The 19762-nt window shown below is 44.3% G+C and overlaps 1 long non-coding RNA gene across 3 annotated transcripts in view; it reads left to right on the top strand.

Moving 5' to 3' along the window:
- Positions 1-19762, top strand: part of LOC140732870 (uncharacterized) — a 643649-nt gene that overhangs the window by 622708 nt on the left and 1179 nt on the right. Inside the window, exons 2-4 of one of the 3 annotated variants that reach the window (XR_012100169.1) lie at positions 5535-5754; positions 6252-6316; positions 6544-9036. The exons of 1 other annotated variant lie outside the window; for it this stretch is intronic. This is a non-coding gene — a long non-coding RNA (uncharacterized lncRNA). Of the gene's footprint in view, positions 1-5534; positions 5755-6251; positions 6317-6543; positions 9037-19762 lie in introns of those variants that run through there. One more of the 3 variants, XR_012100168.1, reaches the window with a different exon arrangement.

The following is a 19762-nucleotide window of genomic DNA, read 5'->3' as shown; positions in this document are numbered from 1 at the left end:
ATGGGAAGGTGAAGGGCATACTGTGGCTGTACACAAGTGTACGTGGCTCCAGTATCTATCATCATTGGTGTCAGTTGCCCTTCTAACATAACCTGAACAATGGGTTCCTCATCTGCCTCCCCTTTGCCCATAGCTCCTCTGTCCCCCTCCTTGGGACTTCCAGTCCTGTCTGGGCTGTTTGAATTTAGTTTGTTCCTGATAGAACATTTGTGGGGATGCTCCCTCAAAATTAATTATTGGCATGGGGTTTTCCAGCCCTTGTCTTACAGTATGATCGGCCCCTCCATATAGCAGTGTTTTGTCCAGCTCGATGGCTGTACTCGAACCGGTGGTTGTTGGCAGCATCTTTTTCCTTCTTTTTGAGTTCTTCGAGCTGCATTTGTATTAACTTTCTTTGCACCTCTTCCTGCTGCTCAGCCAACCTTTGTTTGTCTTTCCGGTATTTCTCAACCGCATGGACTACGTGGTCTCTAAATTCTTGTGGGGTCTTTGACGTTAGCCCAACCACCTCCTCCAGTTTGGATTTTACTTGTGGCGGCATTGCATCCAAAATGCTATGTCGGTACAGTGAGGTCATAAATAAGCTATTCTCCACCTCTTGCTCAGTCTCCAGTCTCCACCTTTTCAACTGATTTTCTACGTAGGCTGCTGGGTTTTCAGTGTCTCCCAGTGGATCCCTTTTTAAGGCATTGTGGTCCACTTTGGGTGGATAAAGCTTTCTGAGGGCCTGCCATACCCTCTGCCTCACTCTGTCAAACCCATCTCCATCAGTTCTCGGGTCGTTCGAGTTTACTATGCCAGCCATTTCCATTAGTTCGTTAAATTTGGAGGTTCCCATCAACCTTATCAACAGTGCCTTCAAATCTCCCATAGCCAATAATCGTCCCGCTGTTTCTTCTTCAAAGGCTCTAATCCATTTCCCTGCTCCTTCATGTAGATTGGGCAGAGTGTTTTTCAGCCCTTCCAGGTCCTGGGATCCCCAAGGGATATACTGCACTTGTCCTGATCCTTTAACTAACAACGGCATCATTCTTCCTCCTCCTTCCCACCTACCCTGGCTTTCCTCCTCACCTGACTCCCCATCTGTCTCAGGGTATGTCTTTACTGCCTCCCACACAAATGTCTCCGGGGTTCTGCTCTTCCCTCGGTCTCCCTGTGGAGTCCTTCCTTTCTATCTTGATTCAATACTAGGTTGGCCCCTAGAATATTTTCCGCATCTCTCCTGGCAATCCCCTTTCAGTAACTTATCTGGCTCTCTCTCTACTTCCGCAAGTCGCTCCCCTACTGCCTCCTTCTTTCCTTCTAGGCTTCTGCCTGCTACCTCTTCCCCACAAATTCTCACATCCTCTCTCTCTCCACTTAACTCTTGCTCCTCCATGAGTCACCTTCTCTAGTCTGTTTATTTCTATGGTATAATCGATACTCCTCATATTCCTTTTCCTCTCTCAAGTATTTCATCCGTTCAATCTGTTCTTGCATTTCTCTCTGTACCCGTTCTATCTTTATCTTTTCTGCCTGTATCTCCTGCCATATCGCCGCTTTTTCCTTCTCATATTGTTTTTTCTCCTCCTCATTATCCCAAACCTGTACTTCTCCCTGCATGTTTACTGTTCCCGTCAGCAGGGGGCACTGCTTAGGGGTTCCTTCCTCATTATAGGGAGGGGGGTTTTCTGTTTCTTTGGCATCCGGGATTCGGAGCTGAAGCCAGCTTCTCACCATACCCTTCTTTCTCTTTAATAGGCTGTTTCTCCAGCACCTTAGTGTCTTCCTCGCTTGTAATCAATATTCTACCTGTCCTCCTCAGCCTTTCTCCCTCTGTTCTGAAGAGTTTTAGCACTTCCATTTCTCGTTCTCTTTTTTGCTCTCTTTTCTTAGATTTATCTTTTGATTTGTAATTTTTAATTAGTCCCTCCATTTCTTCGCACAAACTTACATCAAATGTTCCTTCTATTGGCCACTTTGTAACCAGGTTTTTGGTTCTTTTTTCCCATTTTTCTGAAGTTTTTGTGATCTCATTTTGAAAAAATGGGAATTTTTTGCTCAGAATCTCTACTGCTGTTCCTTTACCTGTCATGTTATTCTCTCTTGTTAAGGTATTTCAGAGATTCACAGTTTGTTTACTGGATAATATTATTTACTCTAATTCTACACCTAGTCTAACACCTCGCCCGGGCAGACCCTTATCTCTTAAGGCGGTAACCATGAGGACTATCTACTCTAATTCTATTTTCCTTTCCCTGCCCGTTCAGCCCTTCGTTTCATACGAAGCGGTACCCACAGGGATTTACCAACACCATGTGGACTTTTTCTTAACGTATTAACTTATTTCTACTTACCCTCACTGCAGTGTTCTTGAGCAATCCTCTGAGCCTCCTCTGTTAACCCCCAATTCTGCCAGATTCTTTGGACCGGAGAGACCCTTTGGCAGCGGTTCCACACTTCCAAGACTCCAAGACCTCCTCAAAGTTAACAGAATTCTTAGTCCAAATTGTCACAAAAAGCGCTCTCCTTTTGTTTGGGTGCACCCTTAATTCTATTAGCCTTGTGGGGGTCCCTAGAGGACCGGGAAGCGTTCCCAATCTGCCGTTTCCCTTCCGCGGGTCTCTATCCGATCCTGTTCGTGACGCCAATTATGTCGTGGTTTTTCGTGCCTTACAAATGACCAGGAGACGCAGAAGATTCTTCAAGAAGGGTTAAACTTTAATTTGCAAATCAAAGCTGAGACAGTCATTGAACTAGTCGCTGATTGCCCCCCCCTCCCCCCAGGATCCTCGGACACAGCAGCTTTTAAAGCAATCTCCTGGTCCAGTTGCTATAGTTGCATATCACATGTACTATCTTGTCCCTATTGTTTCTATGCACTGACCCAACCATGTTCCAATCTACATCTCTTTAGCTGCCTCTCATTAACATACCATTGTCTTCTACATTCTTAAGATATATGCATAGCAAATAGCAAGCTCTTTCTGTAGCTACCTCTCATTAACACACCATTGTCATCTTAAGACTGCAGTCTCCTACCAAATTGGATACATGCATAGAAAATAATAAACTCAGAACTGAGCAATGATCTAATCTACATTTCTTTAGCTCTTTAGTTACCTCTACATTCCTAAGATTTCATTCAACTAAATTGAGTACATGCATAGCAAATAACTGACTTCATAGTTAAAGTTTATACAATAACTGACTTCATAGTTAAAGTCTATACTTTTATACTCCAATAGTATCACTTGCTACATCTCCAAGGAGAAATAAAGGTGGAAATCTGGGGAAAAGAAGCATAAAATACTGAAAAGGATTCGGTGGTAATGTAGTATTCTGTAGAGAAAGAAGCAATTAGTGATTCAGACATGATGTGATTCTTAATCATGGCAGTGATCTTTCATCAGTTCTAACGAAGAGCCATTAACCTGACACACTTGCTCTGTTTCTCTGCAGAAAGCTGACTGAAGTGCCAAGTATTCCCAGCACTTATTTTAATTGAAAAGATATTGCCACTCCATCATTGTGGTGGCAAGGTCTAAATCCCCATCAGGAGTGCAGAGATCCTGAACCAGAAGAAGTGCAGTTGTTCAGGACAATGATGGATGTGCAGTAAAATCTGGCATTGGTAATTAAGTGTGGATTCTGAAAAGTCAGTAACTAGAAACATCCTTAAAGCACAGCACAGGTCCTTCGCCTCACAATGTTGGGCCCAACCACTCCCAACTAAATCACCCTCTATATTTCTAAAATCCATGTGCCTCTCCAAAAATTCCTTTAATGTCTCCAATGTATCTGCCCCTGCCACCACCCTGACAGTATGTTCCATGCACCACTCTCTGTGCATTCTTACACCTGATGTCCCCTGTACTTTTCTCCAGTCACCTTAAAATTATGCCCTCTCATATTAGCCATTTCTGCACTGGGAGAAAAGGTCTCTGGCTGTCCTTCTTGTGAGTCTTCAAGTGTACCTGAAGAATACTTCAGCTTGTGATGATGTGCTCCCTTTTTCAGCATCATTCCTGATCGTTCAGGGTGATGACAGTTCCATTTGTGGAAGATTGGGATCTGGTGCAAACTTTGGGTGAAGGAGCATATGGCCAGTGAGTCATGCACTTAGCTGAAGTGAGTGAAAAATAAATCTTAAAAACTACTTTGGTAGATCAGCAATAGCACTCATTTAAGGAGGTATTTCTTAACTTGCAGCAAAAGTTTGGAGAAAGAAACGCCCCTTGAGAAGGTTGCACGATCCGTGGAGAGTTCCCAAGGAAATTAGGATGATATAACTTTGAAATAACGTGCGTTATAATGAGGACTCATTAATTGATGGCAGGCAAGAGGACTGGGAAGGTTTAAAACTACAAGGTATGCCACAAAAATTGTAAAGAATGTGGGACATATGAGAAAATTATTAAAACTATTGATAGGGTTTTTACAGAAATACAAGCAAGAAGCCAAAAGTAATGTTGGTTTTTGAGGCTCAATGTAAAATTGGTAATGAGAAGGTACAAATTCTAAATAATGAAAATAATAATAAATAGCAAAGGTCTGTAGGAAGAGGGAAACTTTTATTTTTATCAGTGAAAAAGTATAGGACAAATTTGTTGTACCTTTACAAATAAGTGGCATTAGAGATAGTGGATGCATTGGTTGTAATCTGAGGAGAGCGGATGTATGTTCTCAAGTTTGTTGAAAGTATAAAGATAATTCTGGTGATGTAGAGTACACAAGAGCCTGCAAAGTGAGCACAGGTTAAATGAATGAACAGGAAGGTGGCCTTCGAAATATAATGTAGAACAAAAAATGAAGTTGCCTGCCTGCTCTGGACGGAAGAACGAAAAACTTGATTGTTAAATAGACAGGTGATGATAGAATGTTGCAGTGCAAACTAAATCTCTGTAGCACACAAGACTGGTACGTAGGTTAAACAAATAAGTAGAAAGGCTAATGGAATGTTGGCCTTTATCATAGTGGTTATGGAGTACAAGGGTAAGGATATTTTGGGAGCTCGTGAGACAACACCCGCCGTCCTGTGTACAGTTTAGATCTCCTCTTTAAGAAAGGACGTACTTGGATCAAGGGATTCACATGTGGGGGCGAGGGATGAGCAAGTAGGGAAGAATGAGAGGTGATCTTACTGAAGCAAGTTTCTGAGGGTGTTGTCAGACAAGATGCTGAGAGGATGTTTCTCCAAGTGAGGATATCGAGAAAATGGGATATAGTTTGAGTAATTGGTTTCCCATTGATCAGGAGATGAAGAGGAATTTTTTCTGCAGGTTGTGATCCTTTGGAATTCTCCACTGAAGAGTTGTGGTAAAGCCATAGAATATACAATATATTGCAGGCATATGAACCACATGGAAATCTACAGGTGCAGAGAGAGAGTTCCAAAGTGGTGTAGAGGGCAAAACCAGATCAGTAATGATCTTATTGCATGGGGAAGCAGGGATGAAGAGCCAATTGGCTCATGCTCTGTTTCTGATGCATTTAACTCAATGGAGCATTCAGAAGTTTTGCAATGTACATAACTGTTTTGTATTTGATCATAGGGTACAATTGGCAATTAATCGAACAAAGGAAGCATTGGCAGTGAAGAAAGTGGACACCACACATCCTCATGACTGCCCTGATAACATCAAGAAAGAAATCTGCTTCAATAAGATGTTGAACCATGAACACATTGTCCGCTTTTACAGGCATCGTCGAGAGTCTCATATCCAATACTTGTTCTGGAGTATTGCAGTGAAGAACAGCTCTTTGATAGAATAGGTAGGATCTGTGCTTAAACTTAGGGTTTGAAATGGAGTGAGGGGGGAAAGGGTTAAAGATATTTTGTATATGGATTAGCTAATTTTAATAATATACTGTTGCTGTCGCTTTTACAGATATGCTTGTGTGGGTTCTTTAGTAATTGCACCATTGTGTCCTGAGGTAGAAAAAGCTGGCATCCACTCCCAGACATTCTCCCTACAGAGCACCCAAAAAACTAAATTATGGGAGAAATGGAAAATCTGAAGTTGTACATAGTACATTTCCAGATGTTATGGGAACAAAATAGGACAGGCTTTAAAGTTCACTGTGTGAGCTGCTTCAGTTGTCCTATGTTTTTGGTCTACGGTCTAAAGAGGGTTTGTTGGAGAATCCATCCACTCGGGCACCTGGGTGAAATGAGGCCTGGGAATTGGGAGTGATGTAAAATGACAGAATTTCAGACAATGCTCATGATTTGCAAACTGATACCGTTGATTTGATCTGCCTTCCCACAGAGCCTGATGTGGCGATGCCTGAAGCAGATGCTCATAGGTTTTTCCAGCAGCTGACAGCAGGAGCGGTAAGTGCTCCTAATCATTTTTCTTTTGTTTTAACTGAGTGTTTATGATGTGCAGCAGCAGTTTTCCCGAGATGGATTGTGGTATTTACCTGCCATGTTTGCTCTCGAAGAGCTTTGTCTGCCAGAATTGAATTAGCACTATAACCGGCAGTAAGGAGATTAACAATGCTTTGTCCCAATTTTCAACTGAGATAAATTTTGGAACTCACCTTAATTCCCTTTTACAGAAAAATGCTGTTCATGGATGGATAACCTCCCAAAGTACATCACCAGCCTATGAACATCTTTCGAAGTTTCATCATTCCTCTAGGCAAGCCTGAATACTCAACTTTCATATAGGCATTGGAAGTCCAGTGTGCACCCAGATTGTCACAAAATATTCTCTGAACCAATTGTCTAGCAATTGTATCTGACCTATTAGTGTTATTAATTCGGCCACAAATCTGTTCCATTTGTATAATTGATATTTTGTGGGCTTGGAGATTTAGAAAAAGATGTAAATTCAAAATACCTGATTTGTATCTGTCTTTTCCTACTTCCATGAATATCTTCATAGCAGGAATTACACACAGGGACATCAAGCCAGCGAATCTGTTACTTGATGACTGAGGTATAAGAATGTAAATCTTTTCACTTTTATTGTGCAATAGAATAAAAATTGGGTATTGTTATGCCTTATTCACAACATTTCAGACATTTAGAACTATACTCAAGCCCAAGGCAAACAATAACCAGTTAGCAATAATGAAAAGCTGAATGCGTCTTGAGTCAGTGGTCCTTTTTGTAACTTTGTTCTCTTTGCTTGTGCAAAGGATTCTAGCAATGTAACAGGCTGAGATATAAACATTCATCAGTAACTGCAGTCATCTACATGCTAGCTGCTGGTGAGCATTTGTTCGATATGGTTCAACAGTTTTAAGATCCATTAGCCCATAGGATTTGGGAGGAGGCTGCCCATCAAGCTTGAACATTTCCCCGCATGTCACCTAAACTTCGGAACCAGAGCTTTGGTCTTCATAGCAACATCTGAATCAATGGCAGTATTGCAAACCATGGGTCTATTTGTTTGATGTGTATGCTAAGAGAAGGTGAAAGGGGTTCCAGCTGATTTTTTTCTCTCCCATTCCCTGCAGCTTATCTCAAATTAAATTAATGGTGTTTTGACCGAGGCAAACCTGGTGATTGAACAGACCGTTTTGGTTCTGCAGTAAGAATGCTTTGGGCAAAGTCCAACCCTGGTTATTATTGACTGATATGTGATATTTGGGAAATGCTCATGGCCGTGTTGGGTGATTGATAGTTTAAAGTTTGGGTATCTTCTACTTTTATGTACAGATATCTCAAATGCAAAGAATGAAGGTGGTGAGTGGCCTGGTTCAAAGCTTAAAAGAAAATGTTGCTTCGTAATTTCATGTCATTTTTCCTGGTTGAATAGAATAGGACTTGGAGGTGCACAACAGCACAGGAACACACGTTCGGCCCATCACCCTGAATTTCCAGTCCCATTGGGTCAGTCACAGACATGACAGGACATGTCTGCCGATCGCGGGGCTGCTCCTGTCCATTAGAGTCTGGTACAGACACAAACCTACAGAGACACCTGTTGCTCCATTAGATAATAAGATACATGAGCAGAAGCTTTTCCTTCTCAAATTGCAGAGTGAATTCCATCATTTTATACACAAAATGCTGGTGGAACGCAGCAGGTCAGGCTTATAGAGGCAACCGACAGGGACTTCTCGGACAGTATGACCCGGCTGACGACAAACATTGTAAAACTGACAAACTCTGTGCATTAATAAAGGCCCTTGTTAAATGTATAAAACATGTCTGCATCAGTATTATCTTGTATTTCCATACAATGTTACATTCGGCTGTTACACATCTACTGTCAGAGAAGTACTTGCATAAATAGGTAAACCACCTTCATACGAGCAAGGACAGAAAACAGGGCCGAGTCAGTATACTTATTTATTCAGTAAGTTATGGGTCAAAGTATTTGGTGAGTACATTTCTAACTCTTCAGGCTTCAGTCCTGTTGCCGTCTGTTCTGAAATTGTTAGGTTGCAAATAATCAGAATTATTCATCTGTATCCAGTATATAAACAACAAATACATTTACACATCCCCATCACCAGAGTCATTGAATATTCCATTGATCGTATTGGGAAAGGAAAAGCAGGTGATGGGCTGGAGCGGTCTTCCTGATTTTGCTGTCCCGTAAGAGTCAGTCACATTCACAGCAGCACAGGAAATCACCTTCATCCATCACCCTGAATTTCCTGCCCCATTTGAGATAGTCACAGACACAACAGCACAGGAACACACCTATCGCCCATCGCCCAGATGTGCCTGTCCCATTAATGACAGTCGCAGGCACAATAGCACAGGAAAACCCCTTTGGCTCATCTTCCTACAGTTCCTGTCCCGTATGAGACAGTCTCAGGCACGACAGCACAGAAACACTCCTTCTGCCCATCATCCTAACGTTCCTGTCCTATAGGAGTCAGTCACAGACAGAACAACACAGGAACAGACCTTCAGTCCAGCACCCTGATGCTCCTGTCATATTAGAGTCAGTCTTAGATACGACTGCACAGGAACACACCGTCGGTCCATCTCTGTCATCCTCCTATCCCATTAGGGTCAGTCACAGGCACAACAGCACAGGAAAACCCCTTTGGCCAAGCTTCCTACCTTTCCTCTGCCATTCAAGTCAGTCACAGACACAACAGCACAGGAACACACCTATCGCCCATCGCCCAGATGTGCCTGTCCCATTAATGACAGTCGCAGGCACAATAGCACAGGAAAACCCCTTTGGCTCATCTTCCTACAGTTCCTGTCCCGTATGAGACAGTCTCAGGCACGACAGCACAGAAACACTCCTTCTGCCCATCATCCTAACGTTCCTGTCCTATAGGAGTCAGTCACAGACAGAACAACACAGGAACAGACCTTCAGTCCAGCACCCTGATGCTCCTGTCATATTAGAGTCAGTCTTAGATACGACTGCACAGGAACACACCGTCGGTCCATCTCTGTCATCCTCCTATCCCATTAGGGTCAGTCACAGGCACAACAGCACAGGAAAACCCCTTTGGCCAAGCTTCCTACCTTTCCTCTGCCATTCAAGTCAGTCACAGGCACAACAGCACAGGAAAACCCTTTGTTGCATCGCTGTGAAGTTTCAAGCCCCTTAGAGAGAACCACAGACAGGACAGTAGAGGAACTCACCTTCAGCCCATCACCCTGAATTTCCTGTCCAATTAGAGTAGGTCACAGGCACAACAGCACAGGAACACACGTTCGGCCCATCACCATGAATTTCCTGTCCCGTTAGGGTCAGTCAGAGGGACAACAGCACTGGAACACATGTTCGGCCCATCACCCTGAATTTCCTGCCCCATTAGAGTGAGTCAGAGGGACAACAGCACTGGAACAGACATTCGGCCCATCACCCTGAATTTCCTGTCCCATTAGGGTCAGTCAGAGGGACAACAGCAGAGGAACACACATTCGGCCCATCACCCTGAATTTCCTGTCCCATTAGGGTCAGTCACAGTCACAACAGCACAGGAACAGACATTCGGCCCATCACCCTGAATTTCCTGCCCTATTAGAGCCAGTCCCAGACATGACAAGACATGTCTGCCGATCGCGGGGCAGCTCCTGTACATTAGAGTCAGGTACAGACACAAACCTACAGACAGACCTTTCAGCCCATCATCTGCTGCTCCATTAGATAATAAGTTAGATGAGCAGAAGCTTTTCCTTCTCAAATTGCAGAGTGAATTCCATTATTTTATACACAAAATGCTGGTGGAACGCAGCAGGTCAGGCTTATAGAGGCAACCGACAGGGACTTCACGGACAGTATGACCCGGCTGACGACAAACATTGTAAAACTGACGAACTCTGTGCATTAATAAAGGCCCTTGTTAAATGTATAAAACATGTCTGCATCAGTATTATCTTGTATTTCCATACAATGTTACATTCGGCTGTTACACATCTATTGTCAGAGAAGTACTTGCAAAATACGTAAACCAGCTTCATACGAGCAAGGACAGAAAACAGGGCAAAGTGAGTATGCCTATTTATTCAGTAAGTTATGGGTCAAAGTATTTGGTGAGTACATTTCTAACTCTTCTGGCTTCAGTCTCGTTGCCGTCTGTTCAAAAATACCCACCCTGGAAAGCGTTTCTGAAAAGTTCCGGTTTCGGGGGACGAAAACACCATTTTAGTGTGTTTGGGGGGTAAAAATGAAGAGAGAAAGCTTTGGTTATGGATTTATCCGGTGTAGTGTGGACGTAGCCTGAGGCTGTCTCCTCTGTTCATAGGCTGCCACACTACAAATGTGTTCTCTACATCCACTTTAGGCCTTTTACTATTCAATAGGATTCCATTAGCACCTCCTCGTTCTTACAAATTCCAGTGAATACAGGCCTGGTGCCTTCAGACACTCTTCATATCTTTCATGTCCAAATCAGTTTTGTGAACCTCCTTTGAACCCTCCCCAATGTCAGCACATCCCTCCCCATATGATGAGACCAAAACCTCTTACAATACTCCAAGTGAGGCATCACCAGTGGCTTAACAGTCCTCAGCAATACATACCTGCTTTTAGATTCTCGTCCTCTCGAAACGAATGCTCACAATGCATTGGCCTTCCTCACCACTGATTCAACCTGCAAGTTCACCTTTTGGGAATCCTGCACAAGGACATACAATTCTTTTTGCACCATGGATTTTGTCACTGACTAGAAAAATAGACGACACTATTGCTCCTTCTACCAAAGTGCGATCAAATGCTTTTCGACACTGTGTTCCATGTGCCACTGCTTTGACCTAATTCCATCTGTAGCTCCCCTGCTTCCTCAACACTACCTGCCCCTCCACCAACCATCATATTCTCCACAGACATTGCCACTGAGGCATTAAATCCATCATTCAAATCATTGACAGAACATGTGGACCCAACCCTGACCCCTGTGGAACACCACTAGTCACTGCAGACAACCAGGAAAGGCTCCCTTTATTCCCACTCTTTGCTGCCAATCAGACAACGCTTTATCCATGCTAGTATCCAGTATAATACCTGCACTCTTATCTTCTTTAGCAGCCTCACCTTGTCAAAGACCTTCTGAAAATCGAAATTCACAGCATCCACCGATACTACGTTGTCCATCTTGCTTGTTATTTCCTCAACAAATTCCAACAGATTTGTCAGGCAAGGTTTTCCCTTCAGGAAACTGTGCAGTCTTTGGCCCATTTTCTAATGTGCCTCCAAGTACCCAGAAACCTCATCCTTACTAATCGACTCCAAAATCACTGAGCTCAATCCTTCCCTTCTTGAAGAGCGGAGTGACATTTGCAATTTTAGACTTTCAGGCTTTTAATCAACTCCCAACTCCATTTGCACATCTGATCTCTCAGTTTGCTCCACGTTATGATATTCCTGGACAACCTCCTGTCATGTTTACTGAAGTTACCCAGTGAAGAGAGAGTGTTGGGAAAGTGGTGGATGCTGCCCAGTCCATCACAGGTAAACCTCTCTACACCATTGAATACATTCACATGGACCCCTGCCACAGGAAAGCAGCATCTCTTGTGAAGGACGCCCAACATTCAGGATATGCTCTCTCCACTCCACTTCATCTGGGAGAGGGATACTGGACCCTTTTCGTCTGACACCAGCAGGTTCACGAACAGTTGTTACCCTGCAACCATCAGGCTCCCAAAACTGTGCGGATAACCTAAATCACCAACAAACCTCAACTGGTTCCACAAAGTACAGTTTCATTTTCAAGGAGTCTGCAACTCAATATCATCGTCATGTTTCTATCTGCACCCTTCATTTTCCCTGCACATTGATCGTTTCTCCGTCGTCTCTTCCTGTGTAGTTTTTAATAAATGTTGTGTTTTTTCTTCTGAACAGCTGCAAGAAATCGAATCTCTATGTAGCATGTGGTAATGTATACGTGTTTTGATAAGAAATTTACCTGGAACTGTCAAGAAAGGATTATAAGTTTGTTGCATTGCTATAAGGGTGTGGATGGTGATGACGATTTCACAAGAGCTGATGTAATCAGCCGGATTTGCTGTATCCAGTTCAAGGGTGGAACAACATCGAACACTGAGCAATACAGTCCAGAAACATGTCATTGATTTATCATCTAATGCCCCACTAAACTAATGCCATCTGACAATATAATGTCCCCACTTGTCCATTCCTTGCACATTCATCTACCAATTAAAGATCCTCTTGATCTCCTCTGCCATATTTGCCTCAAGTATCACCCCTGGAAAGGCATTTCATGCACCCACCACAATGTGTCAACAAAAACTTGCCCCCTCTCATCTCCTTTCAACGTAACCACTCTCAGCCTAAATGCATGTCACATCGTCGGTGATATTTCAATCCTGGGACAACAGAACAGATTGTCTATTCTATCTATGACTCTGCAATCCTACAAACATTTGCAAAATCACCCTTCAACTTTGGAAACTCCAGAGAATAGACAGCACAATTTTCCCCAATCCCTGCTTGTAATCCATGTTGGGTCTCAACAAGTGTTACAGCTGCCCGTTGACCTACTCACACACCAACATTCAAAGTCCCAAACAGTTCCCCCCGGCGTTGCGACACATCTCCTGTGAGTTCATCGGGGTCACCGACTCTTTCCAGTCTCCTCCGCAGTGACCAGACCCGACACCTACTGGGGAACTGCTTTGTTGAATCCTTTTGCTCCATCCATCACCACAGATGATGCCGGGATTTTGGGAATGAAGGGGTTAACATATGATTAGCGTTTTGGTAGCTTTGGGCATGAGCTCACTGGAATTTAGAAGTGTGCAGGGGGATCTCATTGAAACATAATGAATGTTGGAAGATTAAATAAGGTGGATGTGGGAGGATGTTTCCAATGGTGCAGACATCCAGAACCAGAGGACACAGCCTCAAAATTGAGGGGAGTCTATTTAGGATAGAGTTAAGGAGGAAGTTTTGACCCAGAGAGTAATGATTCTGTGGAATGTGTGAAGTCTAAGTTCATGGTTAGATTTAAAGCAGAAATCGATAGTTTCCTGACTGGTCAGGATGTCAGAGGGTATGGTGAGCAGGCAGGTGTGTGGGGTTGAGTGAGATCCGGCATCAGCCATGATGGAATGGTGTAGCAGACTCGATGGGCTGAATGGCCTAATTCTGCTCCTATGTCTTATGGTCTTAAGGCCAGGATCTCCTGTTGGCTACCCATTGTAATTCCACTCTCCATTCCCATTCCAGCACGCCTGTCCATGGCCTCCCCGACAGCCAGGATGAGAATACTCCCTGGTCGGGGGAGTAACATCATACTCCATCTGCCCAGCCTCCACCCTGACAGCATGAACACCGATTTCCCCTGCATCCAGGAATTTCTCCCCCCCCCACCCCTCACGCATTCTCTATTCTTGCTCCCCTCTCACCTCCTGCCTTCTCGTCACATCTCCATCATCTTCCTCTGATACCCCTCCTCCTCCTCACCATTCTCCCAAGGTCCACACTCCTCTCCCATCAGATCCCTCCTTCAGCCATTTATCTCCCTATCACCCCAACTTCTTACGTAATTTCCCTTCGCCCACCCACTCACCTTTCCCCTCACCTATTACCTGCCCACTTGTACTCCTTTCCTTCCCACACCATTCTTATTTTTGCTTCCTTTCCAGTCCGCAAGGAGGGTCTCAACCATAACCGTCATCTCATTATTCATCTCCTTAGATGCTGCCTGGTCTGCTGAGTTCCTCCAGCATTTTGTGTGTATTATGCCATTATAAACATCACCAAGAGCAATGATCCAGTGCAGATCCCTGCAGAACACCACGTGTCACTGATGTCCACACAGAATACCCTCTATCTACAACCACCCTCTGCCTTCTATGGACAAGCCAATTGTGTATCCACACAGCCTTGTCTCCCTGCATCCCATGCCTCCAGACTCTCTGAATGAGCCTACCATGAGGAACCTTATCAAATGCCTTCCAATGTCCATATACATCACATCCACTGCTCTCACTTCGTCAATACATTTTGTCACATCCTCAAAGAGTTCAATCCAGATGTTTACAAAGCTGTTAATGATACCTGAAGACCTTGGTTATCGGGAAAGATTGAATGGGTTAATTTCAGGTTGAATAATGAGAGGAGATTCGATAGACGGGTATTGTTTATGAGGGGTCTAGATAGGGTGACTAAAATTTTCCACCGAGCTTGGGTGAGGGTACAAGTAGAAATGATAGGTTAAGGGTGAAAGGTGAAATATTTAAGGGAACATTGTCACTGAGAGGATGGTGGGTGTGTGGAACGAGCTGCAGCAGAAGTTCAATATCAACATTGATGAGAGGTTTGGGTGACTACTTCTGTGGGAGGGGTATGGTCCAGTACAGGTTGGTGGGACCAGGCAGAATAATAGTCCAGCAAAGTCTAGATGGTCTGAATGGCCTGTTTTGTGTTGTGTTGTGTTGTAATGTGACGGGAGACTGCAGGTAAAGCGTAGAAGCAGAGACATGGATTGTTGTAGTGACAACACCCAAGTTTCGGGAACTTCACCAATGATATTACAGTGTGCACTGGTTGTTACCATAGAGAATTAGTTTTGCTGCTAGACTTCTGCATAATTATTATATTCAATGATCAGGACCTAGTCTGTTACTTCATAAATTCTTTCTGCGATCAAAATAGAGCTTCACTGGTAATTTTGTCAACTGGGAATGAAAAGCTATTCTAACTTCATACTCGGGTAGATCGGCTGTCACTGTTCTCCTGGTGTGCAATGGTCTACATGACGGACCCTTCCCATTCCCACAGGACTTCACAGGCTCCCTGTTTTCCACCAACACCATTCCTCACAGTGTCTGCAATTCCAGATCCCTGTGCCTGTGTCTCAAATAAAGTTGGTTAGGTAATTGATTTCCGAAGTCAATCAGACCACAAGACACAAGACATAGGAACAGAATGAGGTCATTTGGTCCATCATTTCTACTCCGCCATTCCATCATGGCTGATTTATTATCACTCTCAACGACATTCTCCTGCCTGCTCTCCACGGAAACGCTTGAGCATGTAGATATTACAGAAGAGGACAGGCTGGAGCTTTTGGAAAGCATCAAGTTGGATAAATCACCAGGACCAGGTGAAATGTAACACAGGCTACTGAGGGAAGTGAGGGAGGAGATTGCTGAGCCTTTGGAGCTGATCTTTGCAATTCCGGAGGATTGGAGGATTGCAGATGTTGTTCCCTTATTCAAGAAAGGGAGTAGAGATAGCCTAGGAAATTATAGACCAGTGAGTCTTACTTCAGTGGTTTGTGAGTTGATGGAGAAGATCCTGAGAGGCAGGATTTATGAACATTTGGACAGGTATAATATGATTAGGAGTAGTCACCATGGCTTTGTCAAGGGCAAGTCATGCCTTGCGAGCCTGATTGAATTTTCTGAGGATGTGACTAAACACATTGATGAAGGAAGAGCAGTAGATGTAGTGTGTATGGATTTCAGCAAGGCATTTGATAAGGTACCCCATGCAAGGCTTATGAGAAGGTAAGGAGGCATGGGATCCAAGGGGACATTGCTTTGTGGATTCGGAACTGGCTTGCCCACAGAAGGCAAAGAGTGGTAGTAGATGGGTCATATTCTGCATGGAGGTTGGTCACCAGTGGAGTGCCTCAGGGATCTGTCTGGGACTACTACTCTTTGTGAGCTTTATCAATGACCTGGATGAGGAAGTTGAGGGATGAGTTAGTAAATTTGCTAATGACACAAAGTTTGGGGGTGTTGTGGATAGTGTGGAGGGCTGTCATAGGTTACAGTGGGTTATTGATAGGATGCAAATTAGGGCTGAGAAGTGGCAGATGGAGTTCAACCCAGTTAAGTGTGGGGTGGTTCATTTTGGTAGGTCAAATATGATGGCAGAATATAGTATTAATGGTAAGACTCTCGGCAGTGTGGAAGATCAGAGGAATCTTGGGGTCCGAGTCCATAGGACGCTCAAAGCAGCTGCGCAGGTTGACTCTGTGGTTAAGAAGGCATACGGTGCATTGGCCTTCATCAACCATGGGATTGAGTTTAAGAGCCGAGAGGTACTGGTGCAGCTATACAGGACCCTGGTCAGACCACACTTGGAGTGTTCTCAATTCTGGTTGCCTCACTGAATGTGGAAACCATAGAAAGGGTGCAGAGGAGATTTACAAGGATGTTGCCTGGACTGGGGAGCATGCCTTATGAGAACACGTCGAGTGAACTCGGCCATTTCTCCTTGGAGCGACAGAGGATGAGAGGTGACCTGACAGGTGTATACGATAATGAGAGGCATTGATCGTGTGGATAGTCAGAGGCTTTTTCCCAGGGCTGAAATGGCTGGCATGAGAAGGCACAGTTTTAAGGTGCTGGGGAGTAGGTACAGAGGAGATGAGGGGTAAGTTTTTTTACGCAGAGATTGGTGTGTGCATTGAATGGGCTGGTTGCTGTGGTGGAGGTGTAAACAAAAGGATCCTTTAAGAGACTCCTAGATAGGTACATGGAGCTTATAAAAATAGAGGGTTATGGGTAAAGCCTCGGTAATTTTTAACGTAAGGACATGTTGGGCACAGCTTTGTGGGCCGAAGGGCCTGTATTGTGCTGTAGGTTTTCTATGTTTTTATAATCCTTCACACATTGATCAATTGAGAAACTGTCACCCTCACGAATCTCCTGTCCAATTGTATTTCTAAATGGTGTCCTGAAACACTGTAACCGAATAATCCCCAGTTCTGACAGAGGGTTGGACCGAAACGTCGACTGTACTTTCTTTGCATAGATTCTGCCTGGTCTGCTGAGTCCCTCCAGCATTTTGTGTGTGTTGCTTTGATTTCCAGCATCTGCAGATTCTCCCTTGTTTCCCCTTACAATAGCTCGAGCAGACTGAGTAAACACAGCAAGCCGGTATCCTAGCAACAGTGAGTACTTGCCCGAAGCAGAGTGACAGGTTTTGGAAAACAATGCAGAGGATTGCTGGGGGTCGGGCAGAACACTCCGGGAGGGGGAGGCACAGTAGCCCACCTTCAAACGGAGCCTGCCAGCAGATTCCCTCGAGAAAGCCACAGGACAGGGCGAAGCTGTGGACGATCTCCCAGTCCATAAGTAATAACCCACCACCTGAGCAAACTGGTAACTCTAAACTTTAAACTGGGTTTCACGGGGAGGTTGATCCCAATCGAAGCAAGTGGGGGACCTGGATAATGAAGACGTGGGCCAAAACAAAGTGGCAGGGTGAGGTGATACAGAATCTCCAGTACCAGATCGACAAACACAGGAGGGATATTTCCCCATTGTTTCCCCACAGTTTAAGACTAAGGGGTCGGCCATTTAAATTCAGATTCAGTTTATTGTCATTTAGAAACCATAAATGCAATGCAATTAAAAAATGAGACAACGTTCCCCCAGAATGATATCACAAAAGCACACGACAAAACAGACTACACCAGAAAATCCACATAATGTTTGGCAATCCCAATCCAGAGTCCAGAGAGGCTGCTGCGTATTAATATCGCGCTACCGTCTAGCGTGTTTCCCGGAAAGGAACTCCAAACCTCCTAGACAAAACGAGCAAAAACTAAAACTACAAGACCTGCACAAAACCACATATTTACAACATATAGTTACAACAGTGCAATCAATAGCATAATTGATAAAAAAAAACTGACCATGGGCACAGTAAAAATAGTCCAAGATGTTAAAGGACTGTAAGTTCAAAAGAAATCACCACAGTTTCCACAAGTTCCCAGGGTCCCGACAGACTCGCCATCCCACGCCGGTGGCAGAAGGGAATACCCCCGTAATGGACTTGCACGGCGCTGCCTGACTCAGCCTCGCAGACGCAGCACACAATGGAAGCTTCACCCAGAGAGTTGTGGATCTGTGGAATGCTCTGCCTCAGAAGGCAGTGGAGGCCAATTCTCTGGATGCTTTCAAGAAAGAGTTAGATAGAGCTCTTAAAGATAGTGGGGACAAGGGATATGGGGAGAGGGCAGGAATGGGGTATTGATTGTGGATGATCAGCCATGATCACATCAAATGGCGGTGCTGGCTTGAAGGGCCGAATGGGCTACTCCTGCACCTATCGTCTATTGTCAGCACAATCATATCCTTACAATGAAGCTGGAAAGGTGTTTAAGAATGAGTCTGGGTGTTGCCCTTTATTAATCGGGGCTTTTGTCTGAAGAGCCAGGAGATCATATTGTCGCTTTCTAAAAGTCGAGTTGGATGGGACTGAGTACTTCCTGTCATTTCTGGTCTCCTCCTGATAGGAAAGACATGGATGTTTTCCAAGAGGGTGCATAGGAAATTTACCAGGGCATTGTCTCGTTTTAGCTGTATGCTTGTGTTCGGCTGAATCACGACAAACTGGAACTGGAACTTGAAGTGCTTGGGGAAAGGCTGCTGGAACGTAACAGGCCTCACCGTGGGTGGGCAGCTCTACATTAACCCTCCTCCTCCCACGGCAGATTCCAACACTCCTGAACGTGAAGACATTGGAGGATTCTGTACCCTGGGGCCGTGTCCGTATCGTGATGCTGTGGACAGAAGCGTCCCGGATAATGATCTCGATTGTTGCTCCCTGTGAGACCGGCCACACTCAGGGTGGGGGACTGGTCATCAGCAGACATCCCACCATCGTGATGTAGGAGTCACACGACGTGGTTAAATGACGAAAACGCAAAGTAAAAAGCAAATGAAAATAGCCGAACTGCTGCTACATGTTGGTTACTGATTCATATCCGCTTTACCTTGTGCAGAGGGCAGACCTGCGGGACCCACTGTTAGAGAGCTGCTACTGACAGTGAACATAGAATCACAGAACCCAAACAGGCCATTCAGCCCATCTATCTGGTGCCAAACTACCATTCTGCCTCGACCCCCGTAACACTGCAAAGCCCACCCCTCCATGTACCTGTGCAGATTACTCTGAAATGTTGAAATCGAAGCCACATCTACCATGCTCATTCCACACTCTCACCACCTGAGTGAACGTTCCCCCTCTCACCTTCCCTTTCAGCACTTCAATGATGAAACTGGCTGAAATCGCTTCTCACATTTATGCAAGATCGACAAGCCCAATTTGTTGGGCACAGGACACACCATTTTTAATTAGCCATAAAGTTAACTTAAAACCACACATGTGATGCACCCAACAATATAGTGACAATCACATTACAAAATAAACAGAATTACTTTACTTTATTGTCACCAAACAATTGATACTAGAGCGTACAATCATCACAGTGATATTTGTTTCTGCGCTTCGTGCTCCCTTAAGTACAAATCAAAGTAAATATAATAAAAATTTAAATTATAAATCATAATTGGAAAAGAAAAAAGGGTAAGTAAGGTTGTGCAAGTCAGGTCTGGATATTTGGAAGGTAAGGTCCAGAC

This window comes from Hemitrygon akajei, chromosome 9 (genome assembly GCF_048418815.1).
Source record: "Hemitrygon akajei chromosome 9, sHemAka1.3, whole genome shotgun sequence".
NCBI classification, from domain to species: Eukaryota; Metazoa; Chordata; class Chondrichthyes; order Myliobatiformes; family Dasyatidae; genus Hemitrygon; species Hemitrygon akajei.
This window is presented reverse-complemented; position numbering and strand designations above follow the sequence as displayed.